The sequence below is a fragment of the Gossypium arboreum genome, chromosome 8, assembly GCF_025698485.1.
Source record: "Gossypium arboreum isolate Shixiya-1 chromosome 8, ASM2569848v2, whole genome shotgun sequence".
Lineage (NCBI taxonomy): Eukaryota > Viridiplantae > Streptophyta > Magnoliopsida > Malvales > Malvaceae > Gossypium > Gossypium arboreum.
This window is the reverse complement of record NC_069077.1, coordinates 50332198-50345728: the sequence shown is the minus strand read 5'-3', so window position 1 is coordinate 50345728 and position 13531 is coordinate 50332198. Positions and strand designations below refer to the sequence as shown.

Here is a 13531-nt window from a genome sequence, read left to right as displayed (position 1 = left end):
GCATCAAATTATACTTGCTCCCAAGTCGCATAAAGCCAATTTGCAATAAGAGTCTCCAATGTAGCATGATATGGTAAAACTCCCTGAATCCTTCATTTTTGGAGGCAGTTTGTCTTGCAAGAATGCATTGAATTCTTTTGTCAAAATGTCTGTCTCAAATTCCCCTAACCTCTTCTTGTTAGAGAGATTGTCCTTTATGAATTTGACATAGTTTGACATTTTCTCTAGAGCTTCCATGAGAGGGATATTGATATCTAACTGTTTGAGCACATCTAAGAATTTCTTAAATTGTATCTCTTACTTTTGCTTCTAGAATCTTTACGGATAAGGTGGTGGTGGAGTTTTAACCTTAACCAGACAACTTTTATGAGCTTATGATGTCTTCGTGTTTATCGTAGGCATGTTTCGATAAGGTTCACAGGGGCACACTTTTGTACCATGGGAATTTTAAAATTTGGTTGAACTTCCTCCTTATTTTGAGTAACAGCAAGCTCGTCTTCAACTTCAACAACCCTAGGTTCCAACACTTTTCTACTATTAATGGTAACAACTTTACACTGTTGTTTGCTTGTATTCCTCGAGTTTTCAATGTGATTCAGTAAAAAACCTTAGGATTGACTTCTGATCTCATGGGCTAACTATCCCACTTAGTTCTCCAAATTTTTCAATGTTGCTGCTTGGTTTTGGATCAAGGCATCATTCTTTTCCTTGTAGGCCATCAACAAATTCTCAAGGTTGTTTGGAGCTTCAGTGGATGGAGGTTTCTGAACTTGTTGAGGAAACCCTAGTAATTGGTTTGGTCAAGATTGCCTATAGGAGTTTCTAAGACTAACCTCTTGATTGCTCAATGAGGAATTTAGATGATTTTGCTACAAAGGATTGTAGTAATTTGATTGTGGTCCTGCACCACTTCTATTCTGATTTTGATTACCCATGTAGTAGATTGATTCTGGGTTTGATGGGCAGTTTTCTAACATGTTACCTTCTCCACAATAAACACATGAGATATTTTCAAACTGGCTTGGCTGCTGACCTAACATGTTAGCATTAAAACTATTAGCAATAATATTCTTAATCATGGAAGTCAAAAAGGATACATGGCTTTCAAAGACGTAAGCGCATCAACTTCGTGAACTGCAACCACTCTTCTTCTTGTGGCTGATTGATTGGTCAGCCACTAATTTTTTTTCTTGATATCCTTTCAATAATTTCATATACTTTATTGTACAGTTTCAAAAGAAAAGCTCTATTGATTGAAGCATCTACCACTATTCTTGTATGTGAATTGAGACTATTGTCAAATATCTCCAGTTGAATGCATTGAAGAATGCCATGATGAGGAAATTTTTGCAATAACTCATTGAATCGCTCTTATGCATCATAGATATATTTTTCGTAGAGTTGCTAAAATGTAGTGATTTCATTTTTGAGCTTGGCATTTTTGCTCGATGTAAAATACTTCATCAAGAATTATTCAGTCAATTCTTGCCATGTTGATGTTGAATAAGGCAATAAGGAATTCAATCATGCTCCTGCTCTATCTCCCAACAAGTATGGGAATAATTTCAATCTCAAAGCATCTTTAGTCACTCTAACTAGCTTAAATGAATCGCTTCCATAAATAAGCGGAGGTCCATATAAGGATCTTCGGTAGGAATTCCACCAAATTGGCCCATAGTTCGCAACATTTGGAACATAACCAACTTTAATGCAAAATGAGAGGCCTTAATTTCGGGCCTTACAATTCCAAGATTGAGTTCATTGAATAAAGGCACAACATACTAATGAATGGCTCGATCTCTGTCATCAACAACAATGATCAGATTATGAGCGTTGTAAACATCTCCTTGATTCTGATTTTTTTATTCAGGATCCATTTTCGTAGCTTGTCTTTGGGCTGCTTGTTCCCTTCTTCTTCTGAAGGTTCGTTTAATCCCAAGGTCAACAAGCAGTAGATTGATGATTCGATCTATGTTCATAAACTATTGGTACCTGAGAGAAAAAAAAGCACAACAAAGAAAAGTTAACTAAAAAAGAATTTAAACCAAATTGAAAAAATTCGATTTCACAAATAATGTCTAAAACAAAGTCCTCGGCAACAGTGTCAAAAACTTATTACGTGGCTTATATATATGCAATTGATGTGCAAGTATATACAGTCGTCAACAAGTAATAATGTAGTGAGTTAGAGAATCACCTCCACAAAGGCTGTATATATAAAACAAAATTATCGTGAAATTATAAACTAGCAAGTTCATGGTGAAAAAAAAATAAACTGTGAAGTTTGAATTAACTAATTAACTAAAATAAACGACTAAATATGCAAAGGCTAATGAAAATGCAAGTGAAAAATAGAGCAGCAAATCACGAGGTTTAACAAGTATGACTTGAGTAAGTTAGAATAAATACACTCCTCAACTTAATTTATTCACAACAATGTTACTTAATTTATTTACAACAATGTTTAAATGTTCCAAAAAAATTCATGGAAACTTAATTGTTTATTAATTAAATTTTTTTAGTAATAAGCTTTTGTCGAAGTCCTATGTCTATCTATCAGTCAATATTTATGTCTATGTCATATTAAACTAAAGATTATATTATAAAGCATCATTTGTTAGAATTTCTAAAAGCATCACGTCTTTCAATGTTAATAAGATGTATTCTAATTTGGGAAGAAAGAACTCAAAATAAAATCTAGTGGTTCTCCATAACATTGCTCATGGTTGTTTTCTCTTTTCTTCTCCTTTGCTTCATTGCAAATTTACTTATCAAGTGGCTGACATTGAGATCTTTAACACTCTAGAATCGTTCACTCAACTTTTTGTCAAATGTAGAAAGAATGTAGAAATGAAAATGAGAGATGAGAGGATGAAATAAGAGAAGAGAGATGCTTGAATGATTGAGGGATGAGGGATATGAAGCCTTATTTTGTAACACCCCCTACCCGTATCCATCATCCAAATAGGGTACGAGGCATTACCGGAGCTTATCGAATCATTATTAATTAAGGGAAAAAGTAAAACAAAGTAAAACAAAGTAAACATGTAATATTTAATAAATTCGTATAACATGGTAATTAGCTTACCGCTTCTCTATATTCAACATAATTATGCAAAGCATAATTATTCAAATTGATCATGAGCCCTAATACCTATTCTTATCACATTGTTGGTCATATAATTCATATGAATATCAAGAAACATGTATGGACTCAACTTTCATTAAATTTCTCATATGCATATACTTTTACACATCATTTATTCACATAACTTATAACAATCATATCTATGTATTTTAAATACACTTTCATAACAATTTGTCTTGATTTCAAACTATCTCACATTGGAGCTTTACTCATCAAATCATTTGAAATACTATCTTTATACAAATAGTACACTTGAGTTATACAATTCTATAATTATGAATGAACACATTTATAAAATATATTCCATGTTCATATATCATAGACTCATGTCTCCATATATCAAATATATAACCATCATTTTCTTGTGTTTCAGATAAATACATATAACCATACATAAGCATGTCATTCATTATTTCTTCCTATCTATCACAATTTCAAATGATAGATTCATGTGAATGAGCTCAATAATAACCATGAAAATACTTACCACATTCTTTCACACATGTTCTACTTATAACATATTTTTTTAATATTTGGCTTGACATTTACTAAGCAATATCGGATATTCATTTATTAGGCAATATCAAATATTCAAATTATTCTTTAACATATATAACATTTAATTCAAACATGAATTTATAACATTTTCATTTTAACAAAGTTTAACATTTACCAAATATAATTGAGCATGTGATCAATTTATGCATAAGTCACTCACATATTTTCCTCCTCCTCTTCTCCATTCTACATCCTTAATGTATATAACATGCTTATAAGTAACATTTTCTATAATTTCACTATTTACTTTTATTTATATTCCAAAGCTGTCCATCCATGTCATAGCCACTAAATTATTTTTAACTTGAGCTGTGGAGCTCCAAATTAAGATCCGCTAACTTTCCCTGAAACTAGACTTACATATCTTCTTACCATAAATTTTTTAGAATTTTTGGTTTAGCCAATAAGTAAAGTTTATTCTTTAAAGTCTCCCTTGTTCTGCTGCTTGACAGTTCTGATCCTTCTTCACTAAAAATTAATTATCTCCTCGTACGGGACTAAAATAATATTTTCGTTTGTTTCTCTTGAAAATAGACTTATTCAGGATTCTAAAAATATAAATTTAAACCCATAATTAGTTTTATTAAATTTTTGATGATTTTCCAAAGTCGGAATAGGGGAAATCGAAATCATTCTGACATTGTCTCACAAAATTTATTATATCTCATGATTTACAATTCCATTGCTTATATCTTTTCTTCTATAAGAAAGTAGACTCGATAATATTTAATTTAGTATTTTATTCATCCTTAAATTCGATTTCTACAATTTTTGGTGATTTTTCAAATTTATACAACTGTTGCTGTCCAAAATTGTTTTATGCAAGATGTTAACTACCATTTTGCCTCTAAGCTTTTAATAAGTGACACTTTCATCCCTATTCAATTAACCTCTCAATTGAGCTAATTTTCTCAATTAATACTTCATTCTATCACTTTAAACTACTTTATAATCTTAGAGATCAGAAATTCAGCACTAAATTATAATTCCAAACTTTTTCACAATTAGGTCCTAAAATTAAAACTTCAATTCTATGTTTATTCATCATATGATTCCAGCACTCATCCATAGAAACTTTAAAAATTAGCCATGAAATCAAAAACTAATGACATAATAGTTGGACCCAATTGTAAAAGTCCAAAATCTTAGAAATTTCAAAGAGAAAGCAAGAATTAAACTTACATGAAGCTAAAGTATGAAAACCAACTTGAACCCTCTTTCATGGCTATTTTTCAACTGATGAAAATGAAGAAAAATGAAGAGAATTCTAGATATTCCAATTTGGTCCCATTTTTTTTAGCTAATTTTGGCAATTTTCTAATTTTGCCTTTATTTCACCTATTTCCTGATTTTTCTCAGCTATTACTGCCCAAAATATCTCTTTTGGGCTTATTTTCACTTTAGGTCCTTCCTCATTTGACAATTGAGCTATTTAATCCTTCTAGCAACTATTACACATTTTTCAATTTAGTCCTTTTTATTTAATTAATCACCCAAACATCAAAATTTTCTAACGAAATTTTAATACTACCTTATTGCCACTCCGTAAATATTTATAAAAATATTTATGGCTTGGTATATAACACTGAGTTCTCGATACTTTTTTTTTCAATTTCTTGACCAAATAAATCTTTATAAAAACACAATTTACTATTTCAAAAATCTTTTAAAAGCTACATTTGGCTCATAAATATTAAATAATATAATCTACGAGTTCATTTGTCAGATTTGGTGGTCTCGAACCACTATTTTCGACATTGCTGAAATTTGGGCGATTACATATTTATAGCGGAGATGCCCCTAACGTCCTATGTTAAAATAGTATAGGAATCCCTTGAAAATCTCCCTTATGTGGCTGACCTTTGAATAGTGGAAGAGAAGGGGTTGAATTTTCTATTTTTGGAGTAGGAATATGTCATCCACTTGATTCTCTCCACTCGTGGTTGCCATCCCCCTTATTCTTTCTTGGTGGTTCCTTGATTTAAGGAAGAAGGGAAGAGAAAGGGTCTTGTGATGATTTTACCCTTGGATGGATGGTTTAGGCCTCTTTGTGCATGGTCTGGGCTCTTTTCTTCTTTACTGGATGGTTTAGGCCTAGTTTTTTACAGGAGGCTATCTAGATTCAATGACCCAAATAAGAACTGGGTTAAGATGAAATTAGAAGTCCAATAATCTTTATTTTGGGCATCCCAAGCTGATAATTTATTAGCCCAACACATAAATCCCTTTGTTGTGAAAATGTTGCAACATTGAGCCTCAACAGGTAAGCTTTAAGCCCTAATTTCCTTCTAATGCACAAAACTGCTTCAAATTTGCAAAAATATGTAAAATTAACATGTAGTTAAGTAAAAATATAATTTTTTCCCCTTAACATTGTTCGAATTGACAAATTTGTAATAAAAGCAATAGATTTTGTTGCCAATTACTCATAATTTGCATGAATTACTAGTTAAAAAGTACTGTAGATAACTCTATATTTTAGACTTATCTTCTTTATAATATAAGGGTGAAAGAAATTATCATGGGGTGTGTGATTGAGTAGGTTCACTTTGTAATTGTTGAAGATAGTGTATATTACTTATTGAGCTAGACTTAACAAATTTAGGGAAATCGATTTGCGTAAACAACCTTGTTGTTTTATGTTTCTTTACTATTTTCATTTGGTGGTTAATGGAGTACCTATTTCCTTAGGCAACACTTCACTTGAACAATTTGATTCTCGACAACGATTTTATTTTTTCACAACTATTCCATAATGATATTTTCTTTGTAAAAGTATCCTTTTATTTAATAGGTAAGGAATGCTTTTGCCCTAGATATTGGCATTTTGTTGTCTGTTTGGTTGAAATTCTTTCTATGCATATTAAGTGGAAGCTTGATCTTGGTGTGTCAATTTTTTGCAATTTTCCTGTTTATAGGATAAGTGCTGAAGTAGTGTAAGTTTAATAATGTCAAAATTTGGGTATTTGACAATGCTAATTTATCCTTTTTATATGTTGTTAAGATGTTTGCTTAGGTGTTGTTTCATTCTAATTTTACTCTTTCAATTTGTTGGTTTGCCATGAATTTTCTAATAGGTTTCTCGAGTATGACGTGTTTTTTTTTTTTGCAAAAATCACACCACACTTGAGACTTTTGTCCTTGCCACCTCAGTTGGGCTTTATTGGCACCAGAAACCATTAAGGCTGAACTCCCAAGTGGTACAACAGTCTCTTTTTTTCCAAGCATCACATTTCTGCGACTTTTTTCTCTTCTAATTTTTGCAAATAGTTCACGAATGGGAGATAGTGGCTTGCCGACCTATAATTCTCCCTTTACTTCATGAAATTCAACATTTAATCCAGCCAAAAATTTGTAAATACAATGATCTTTTGCAATCTTCTAGAGACTTCCATTCATAATCATTAAACAAATCCAAATCTTGCCATAATCTTTTCAATGAATTGAAATACTTGGTGACGTTGTCCTCTCCTTGACGAATCTCTCCAAGTTTTATAGTTAACTCATAAATTTGGGACTGCTTTGCCAAATTAGAATACATCTTATTAACATTATCCCAGAGTTCTTTGGCTGTAGAATAACACATATAGTTGGAATTGGTATCTTCCTTCATGGAATTTATAAGCCATGTCATAACCATAAAATTTTCAGCATCCCAAATAACATTAGAAGGGTCCTGCTTTACTAGTGCTTCCTTATCTCCTATCAGGTAGACAATCTTTCCTTGCCTGTAGATAAACATTTGGACACAAAAAATGTAACGCCTCGTACCCGAGACCGTTTTCGGAGTCGAACACGAGGTGTTAACGGACTTAATTCATTACTTAAACAGCTCATACAATTCATTTTAAAATTTCCAAACAAGCTGGCTAACTGTATCACAGTCGCTTTAAAAATCATATCTCGAGTTTCGAAACTAAAAATCCAATTTCGTAAATTTTTCCTGAAACTAGACTCATATATCTATCTGTTAATTTGTTTCTAGAATTTTTTCTTGGGCCAATTAGTACAATTTATTAGTTAAAGTCTCCTCTATTTTAGGGTTCGACTACTCTGACCTCTGTGTATTACGAATCAGATATCTCCCTGTACAGAGCTTCAATGACTATGTTGTTTGTTCTAATAAAACTAGAATCAATAAGGAATCTGTACATATAAAGCATGACTTCTAATTATCTTTGTAAAATTTATGGTGAATTTCCAAAGTCGAAAAAGGGATCTAGAAATCGCTTCTGCCCTGTTTCACAAAAATTTAAACATCTCATAAAATATAGCTCATATACTGTTTTGCTTCTTCATATGAAAATAGACTCATCAAGCTTCGATTCCATAACTTATTCATTATTTAATTTCATTTCTACTATTTTTAGTGATTTTCAAATTCACGTCACTACTCATTGTCTGAATCTATTTTATGGTAAATTTTACCTATTTCATGGTTTCCATGGATTAGCTAGCAATTTGACATACATAACACCAAATATGATCATGATTAGCCATTCCAATGGCTAATCATTACCAAGCATTTCCATACCATTCAATAACCATATCATAAGACCATATATACAAAATGATTATAATGCTATACATGCCATACTCAAAATATACAAGCCATTATGCCAAGATGGTATACGGATAGTGTGAGCGAGCCTCCGACCGTTCCCGATTTCCGAGCTGGCTTGTCAAAACTACAAGGAATGAAAAGGAGGAAGTAAGAATAAATGCTTAGTAAGCTCACATGCAAATAGCAAGTAACACAACAATATAAGCAAACATAAAACATCATTTGCATAATCATCACCGAGACATTCATATCACATTTTCATTTATCATCTTACCATATTGTTGTTATATCGAGTTTTCAACCCGAGGGTTAAGTAAATACCTGTTCAAAGTATCCATTTCACAACACTTACCAATATGTCCCTTTCATCTTGAGTATTCCTCCATTTGAGTAGAACTTTACCCGTTGAACACATTGGAATATAATTCGGATACATGGAAAGTTTGCACATAAGTGCCACATATGTAGCCAAGCTACTATGTAACCCGCCCATAAGCGAACTCGGACTCAACTCAACAAGCTCGGGCGTTCGCATCCATGAGTGAACTCGGACTCAACTCAACGAGTTCGGATGCCTAGTTACATCTCACGAACTCAGACTCAACTCAACGAGTTCGGACATTTGCATCCATAAGTGAACTCGGACTCAACTCAACGAGTTCGGATGCCCAAATATCCTAGTGACATGTCACTTGTATCCTAATCTATTCCTAAGGTTCAAACGGGATTTTCCTTGAACACATCTCCATGCCATCTTCAGAAAATATCGAAACCAATACTCTAGTAGCACTTTATATTTAACAAATAATTCACATAATTTGCATTTTATTCAAAATAACCACAAAGCATATATTTCATGATAAAAATCAGCATATCATATAATTAACATCAATAACTTAAAAATAACAATTATACTACATTATTTACACATGAACTTACCTCGTATGCGAAAATGGCTACTTTTACCATTTCGTCCACAACTTGGTATTTTCCCCATTTTAGCCCGAATTTTAGTTTTCCTTGCTCTATCATTTAAAATATAGTCTAATTAGGACTCACATTATTCAAATTGACCCAAACTCATATTTTGGAAAAATTACGCTTTTGCCCCTAAACTTTCACATATTTACACTTTTTCCCCAAAGCTCGTAAATTGAAATTCAGCCTATTTTCTTATGTTTTATGACATGCTGATCATTTTTCCCTTCTATGGAAACATCAAATTCTCACTCTAACATGTACTTATGACTATTAGGTATTTTTACCGATTAAGCCCTTTTGCTCGTTTTCGCTTAAAACCGAGTAGTACAAGTTGTCTAACATAATTTAAAACCTTATATTATATCATAAAACACCAAAATACACAAATTTCACCTATGGGTATTTTTCCAAATATGAACCCTAGGTTGAATTATTGCTAGTATAAGCTTAATCGAGCTACCGGGACTCCAAAAACGTAAAAATCATTAAAAACGAGGCTAGAACGGAATTACAATCGAGATTGGAAGCTTGAAAAACCCTAGACATGGTTTCTCCTTGCTATATTCGGCCATGGGGTTAAAGACCAGCAAAATTGGCTTTTAATTTTGTATTTTAATTCATTTTACCCCTAAATAACCAAAATGCCCTGACTACTAAACTTTCCAAAAATTCCATCCATGTCCAATTTTTGTCCATAGACTTAGAAATTGGTAAAATTTCTATTTAAGACCTCCTAATTAATATTTCAAAACAATTTCATACTAGAAACTTCTAGAATGTAAGTTTTGCAAATTATTCGATTTAGTCCCTAATTTCAATTTAAGTACTTTATGCATAAAATTTCTTCACGAAATTTTCACACAATCATGAAATCATATCATAGACCTTAAAATAATCATAAAATAATTATTTCTATATCAAATTTTATGGGCACGAAACCACTATTCCGACTAGGCCCAAAATCAGGATATTACAAAAAAATATCAACATTTAATTTGATATTGGTGATTTGACTAGAATGCGATTCAAAGTTGAAAACATGATTTCTAATAGATTTTGGTTGGGCAGATGAGAAAGTAGAGTTTGATGAAGTTTTTGACATCGCTAAGATCGACCGAAAATATTTTTAGGGTTCTATAAGAGCTAGGAAAAAATTTCCAGCACTGATACCAAATAGAAACTAGATGGGAAATAAGAAAAGAATATTATTTCTTATATCTTTACAATTGTGATACAAAACCTATACATAGGTAATAACAACCCAACAATCTAGGAGTAATTTAATCATTTCCTAATCTATACAAGTTAATTATTCTATAATTACAATAATCTTACAGCTAACATGTCTTAAATTAATCTACTTTCCTTTTTAACATATTGTGTTTACTAATTACCATCCGGTTCTAATTAAATAACTAGTTCAGATGCAGTCAAACATTTATAATGCATGAGCAATACGTCTATGATTTTCTTTGAATGAATAAATAATTGAGGTACAAAACATTATAAAAATATTAAGAACAACATAATTCAAGAATTCACCATCATTCTAGCATAAACAAAACTAAGTCATCATTATTAAATAAAATCAATCGAATAAATTACAATCATGTCTTTCAACTTAGAACATAAATAAAGATTAAAGGGAAGAAAAAACTACAAGTAGAATCCAATGGTTCTCCGAAACACCACTTGTGGTTGTTTCCTCTTTTCTTCTCATTTGCTCCGTTGCAAATTTACTCCTTAGGTGGTCGACCTTGAGAGATTTAACACTCTAGAATTTCTCACTCAACTTTCTCTCAAATGTAGAGAGAATGCATAAATGAAAATGAGATATGAAAGGATGAAATGAAAGAAGAGGGATTCTTGAATGATTTACGGATGACGAATATGAAGCCCTATTTAGTAGAGACACGCCTAACGTCCCATGCTAAAAATAGTATGGGAATCTCTTGAAAATCTACTTTTTGTTTCCAACCCTTGAGTAGTAGCAGAGAAAGGGTTGAATGTGACAGCCCCAAAGTGACCCTAGTCAGAAAGCGATTTCGGGACCGCTAAACCGAGTCACCAAATTATTTGAATATGATATTTATTGTCTAAAATATGTGATTATGAATGTGTGAAAGTTTTAAGCTTCGATTTAGTAAATTGCATGTGAATTTAGTCAATAGGACTTATGTGTGACACTTTTGAAATGTGATAGGTTAATCAATAAGGATCTATTAGTACATGTAATCAAAGGGGTGGACTTGCATGTCAATTTTCCCCCATTTAATTACTAGTGGCCGGCCATGACAAAGGGTGATGGGCAAAACATGTCATAAAACATGTTGTGTTAATGGTTTATGTTAGAAATGATAAAATAATAATGGGAAGGTAAATGATGACAAAAAAATGTGTGTGGTTGCCCCCCCTCCATTGCCGTGAATGGAAGAAAGAAAACAAAAGAAAAGAAAAAAAATGTTCATCTTCTTCTCCTACCTCTCTCAAGTCAAATTAACCAAGAAATGGAAGAAAGCACACCTAAGGCATTCGGCCATCTTGTGTGGGGAATTAAGGCATGATATCATGTGATTCTTTTGGAATTTTGTGAAGTTGAGTTTGTTTTGGTGCTCATAACATGACCCATGTGTTAATTTTTGAGTTTGTGTTGCAAGAAACATTAGGTTATGTCCTTATATGTCAAATTGATGATAAATTTTGATATTTGGTGAATGAATATGGGTTTCGGTCATGGTAGATAACAAAGAATGTGGTTGTTGTTCTTGTTCATTTGGATGAATTTTTGGTGGATAGGTGCTTGAATCAAACAAATGATCATGTGTGTACACTAGGTGCTAGTTGAAAAGAATCGGTCACTATATTGGAGGCCATTGCCGAATATGAGTTTAGTTATTGAGAGGGATGAATGTGTTTTGAGTTGATGGAATAAAAGAATGCTTAAAGATGTGTCACAACAAATTATATGTTAAGCTAAGGTTGTTAAATTATCAATCTTTCTTCCTAGCCGAATATGTGTTTATAAAGTTGAGTTGTTAAATAGATTTTGAAGTTAGCCCATGCATTTATTTTTGAATTTAAGAAGAATGATACATTCGACTATGCTTTGATGTGCTTGGATTGTTGTTCATTGAGTAAATGATTGAGGAATGGTTAGAAGAATTTGAATGCTAAACTAGTTGATTTGTTTGATGATATATATATATTCGGCAATGGGATAAAATGTGTATTAAGGTAAGTTTCATGGTGATTATGCTTGTGATGTTGGGTTAATATTCGGCATTGAGTAATGTGGGGTAAGGTGATTAATCCGCTATGAAATTAGCTAAATTGAATAGGTATGTTTAATGATATGCTTAGTATAATGTATGATCTTATAACTCGGTTTGGTATTGAGATAAAGGTTAGATGTATGATTGGATTTTGGTATGTGTTAAATTGGTCAATCAAAGATTAAATGATATGTGATTGCCAAATGTGATTGTTAAGTGAATAATATTAGTTAAGTACTTAAGCAAATCTATTGTTTTACTTAAGCTTAAGAGCAAAGAGGATCAAAGTCGGATAGGGGAAAAGAGAAAATAAACGAATAGCCGTGGACATCTAATCGTCGACCACTTCCGAGGTAAGTTTTAAGCGATTAAACGTTGAGTAAATTCAATCATAATAGGACATAATGAGTTGATTTAATAAGATATGATGTGGCCATGATATGTCTTAAACTCAAATGGTAAGTTCATAAGTGTTTGGACTTGGAAATTTAAGAGCAAATTGTAATAATTTGCTTGGACAGCAGACGATAATGTGATTTTAGAAAATCACTATAAATTGTTGGTGTGGAATTATAGGCTGAATAAAATATGTAATCAAAGATTAGTTGGTCTAATTTCTTATAAAAGAGACCGTGGAAGCAAAGAAATTTCCTGTAAAGAGATATTTAAAGTTGTGTGGGACAATGTCGAATGACTCAAATCCCTGTTCTGTTTTTGGAAAATCATTATAATTTGTACAAAAATGGTTATAAGATAAGATTTATATTCTTAGACTCCTTAATGAGTCTAGTTTCAAATGAAATCAAATAGAACACATTATGAATTCTGTACAATGAAAAATTTGATTTGTGGTGAAGAGTGGTCAGATTAGTCAAATAGTGAAACAGGGGAAACTTTAAGAAAAATATGGTATTGATTGGCCAAACCTAAAATTCTGAAAATTTTATGGATGGAAGATATATGAGTCTATATTCAGGTAAAATTAACGGCAATTGATTTTGAGTTTTG

At 32.0% G+C, this 13531-nt stretch overlaps 1 non-coding gene across 1 annotated transcript; it reads left to right on the top strand.

Annotated features, from left to right (window-relative positions):
- The first annotated feature begins 1327 nt into the window (after positions 1 to 1327).
- Positions 1328 to 1434, top strand: LOC128280340 (small nucleolar RNA R71). Its single transcript, XR_008270520.1, has one exon. It is a non-coding gene; the product is annotated as a small nucleolar RNA R71 (small nucleolar RNA).
- Positions 1435 to 13531: the final 12097 nt, after the last annotated feature.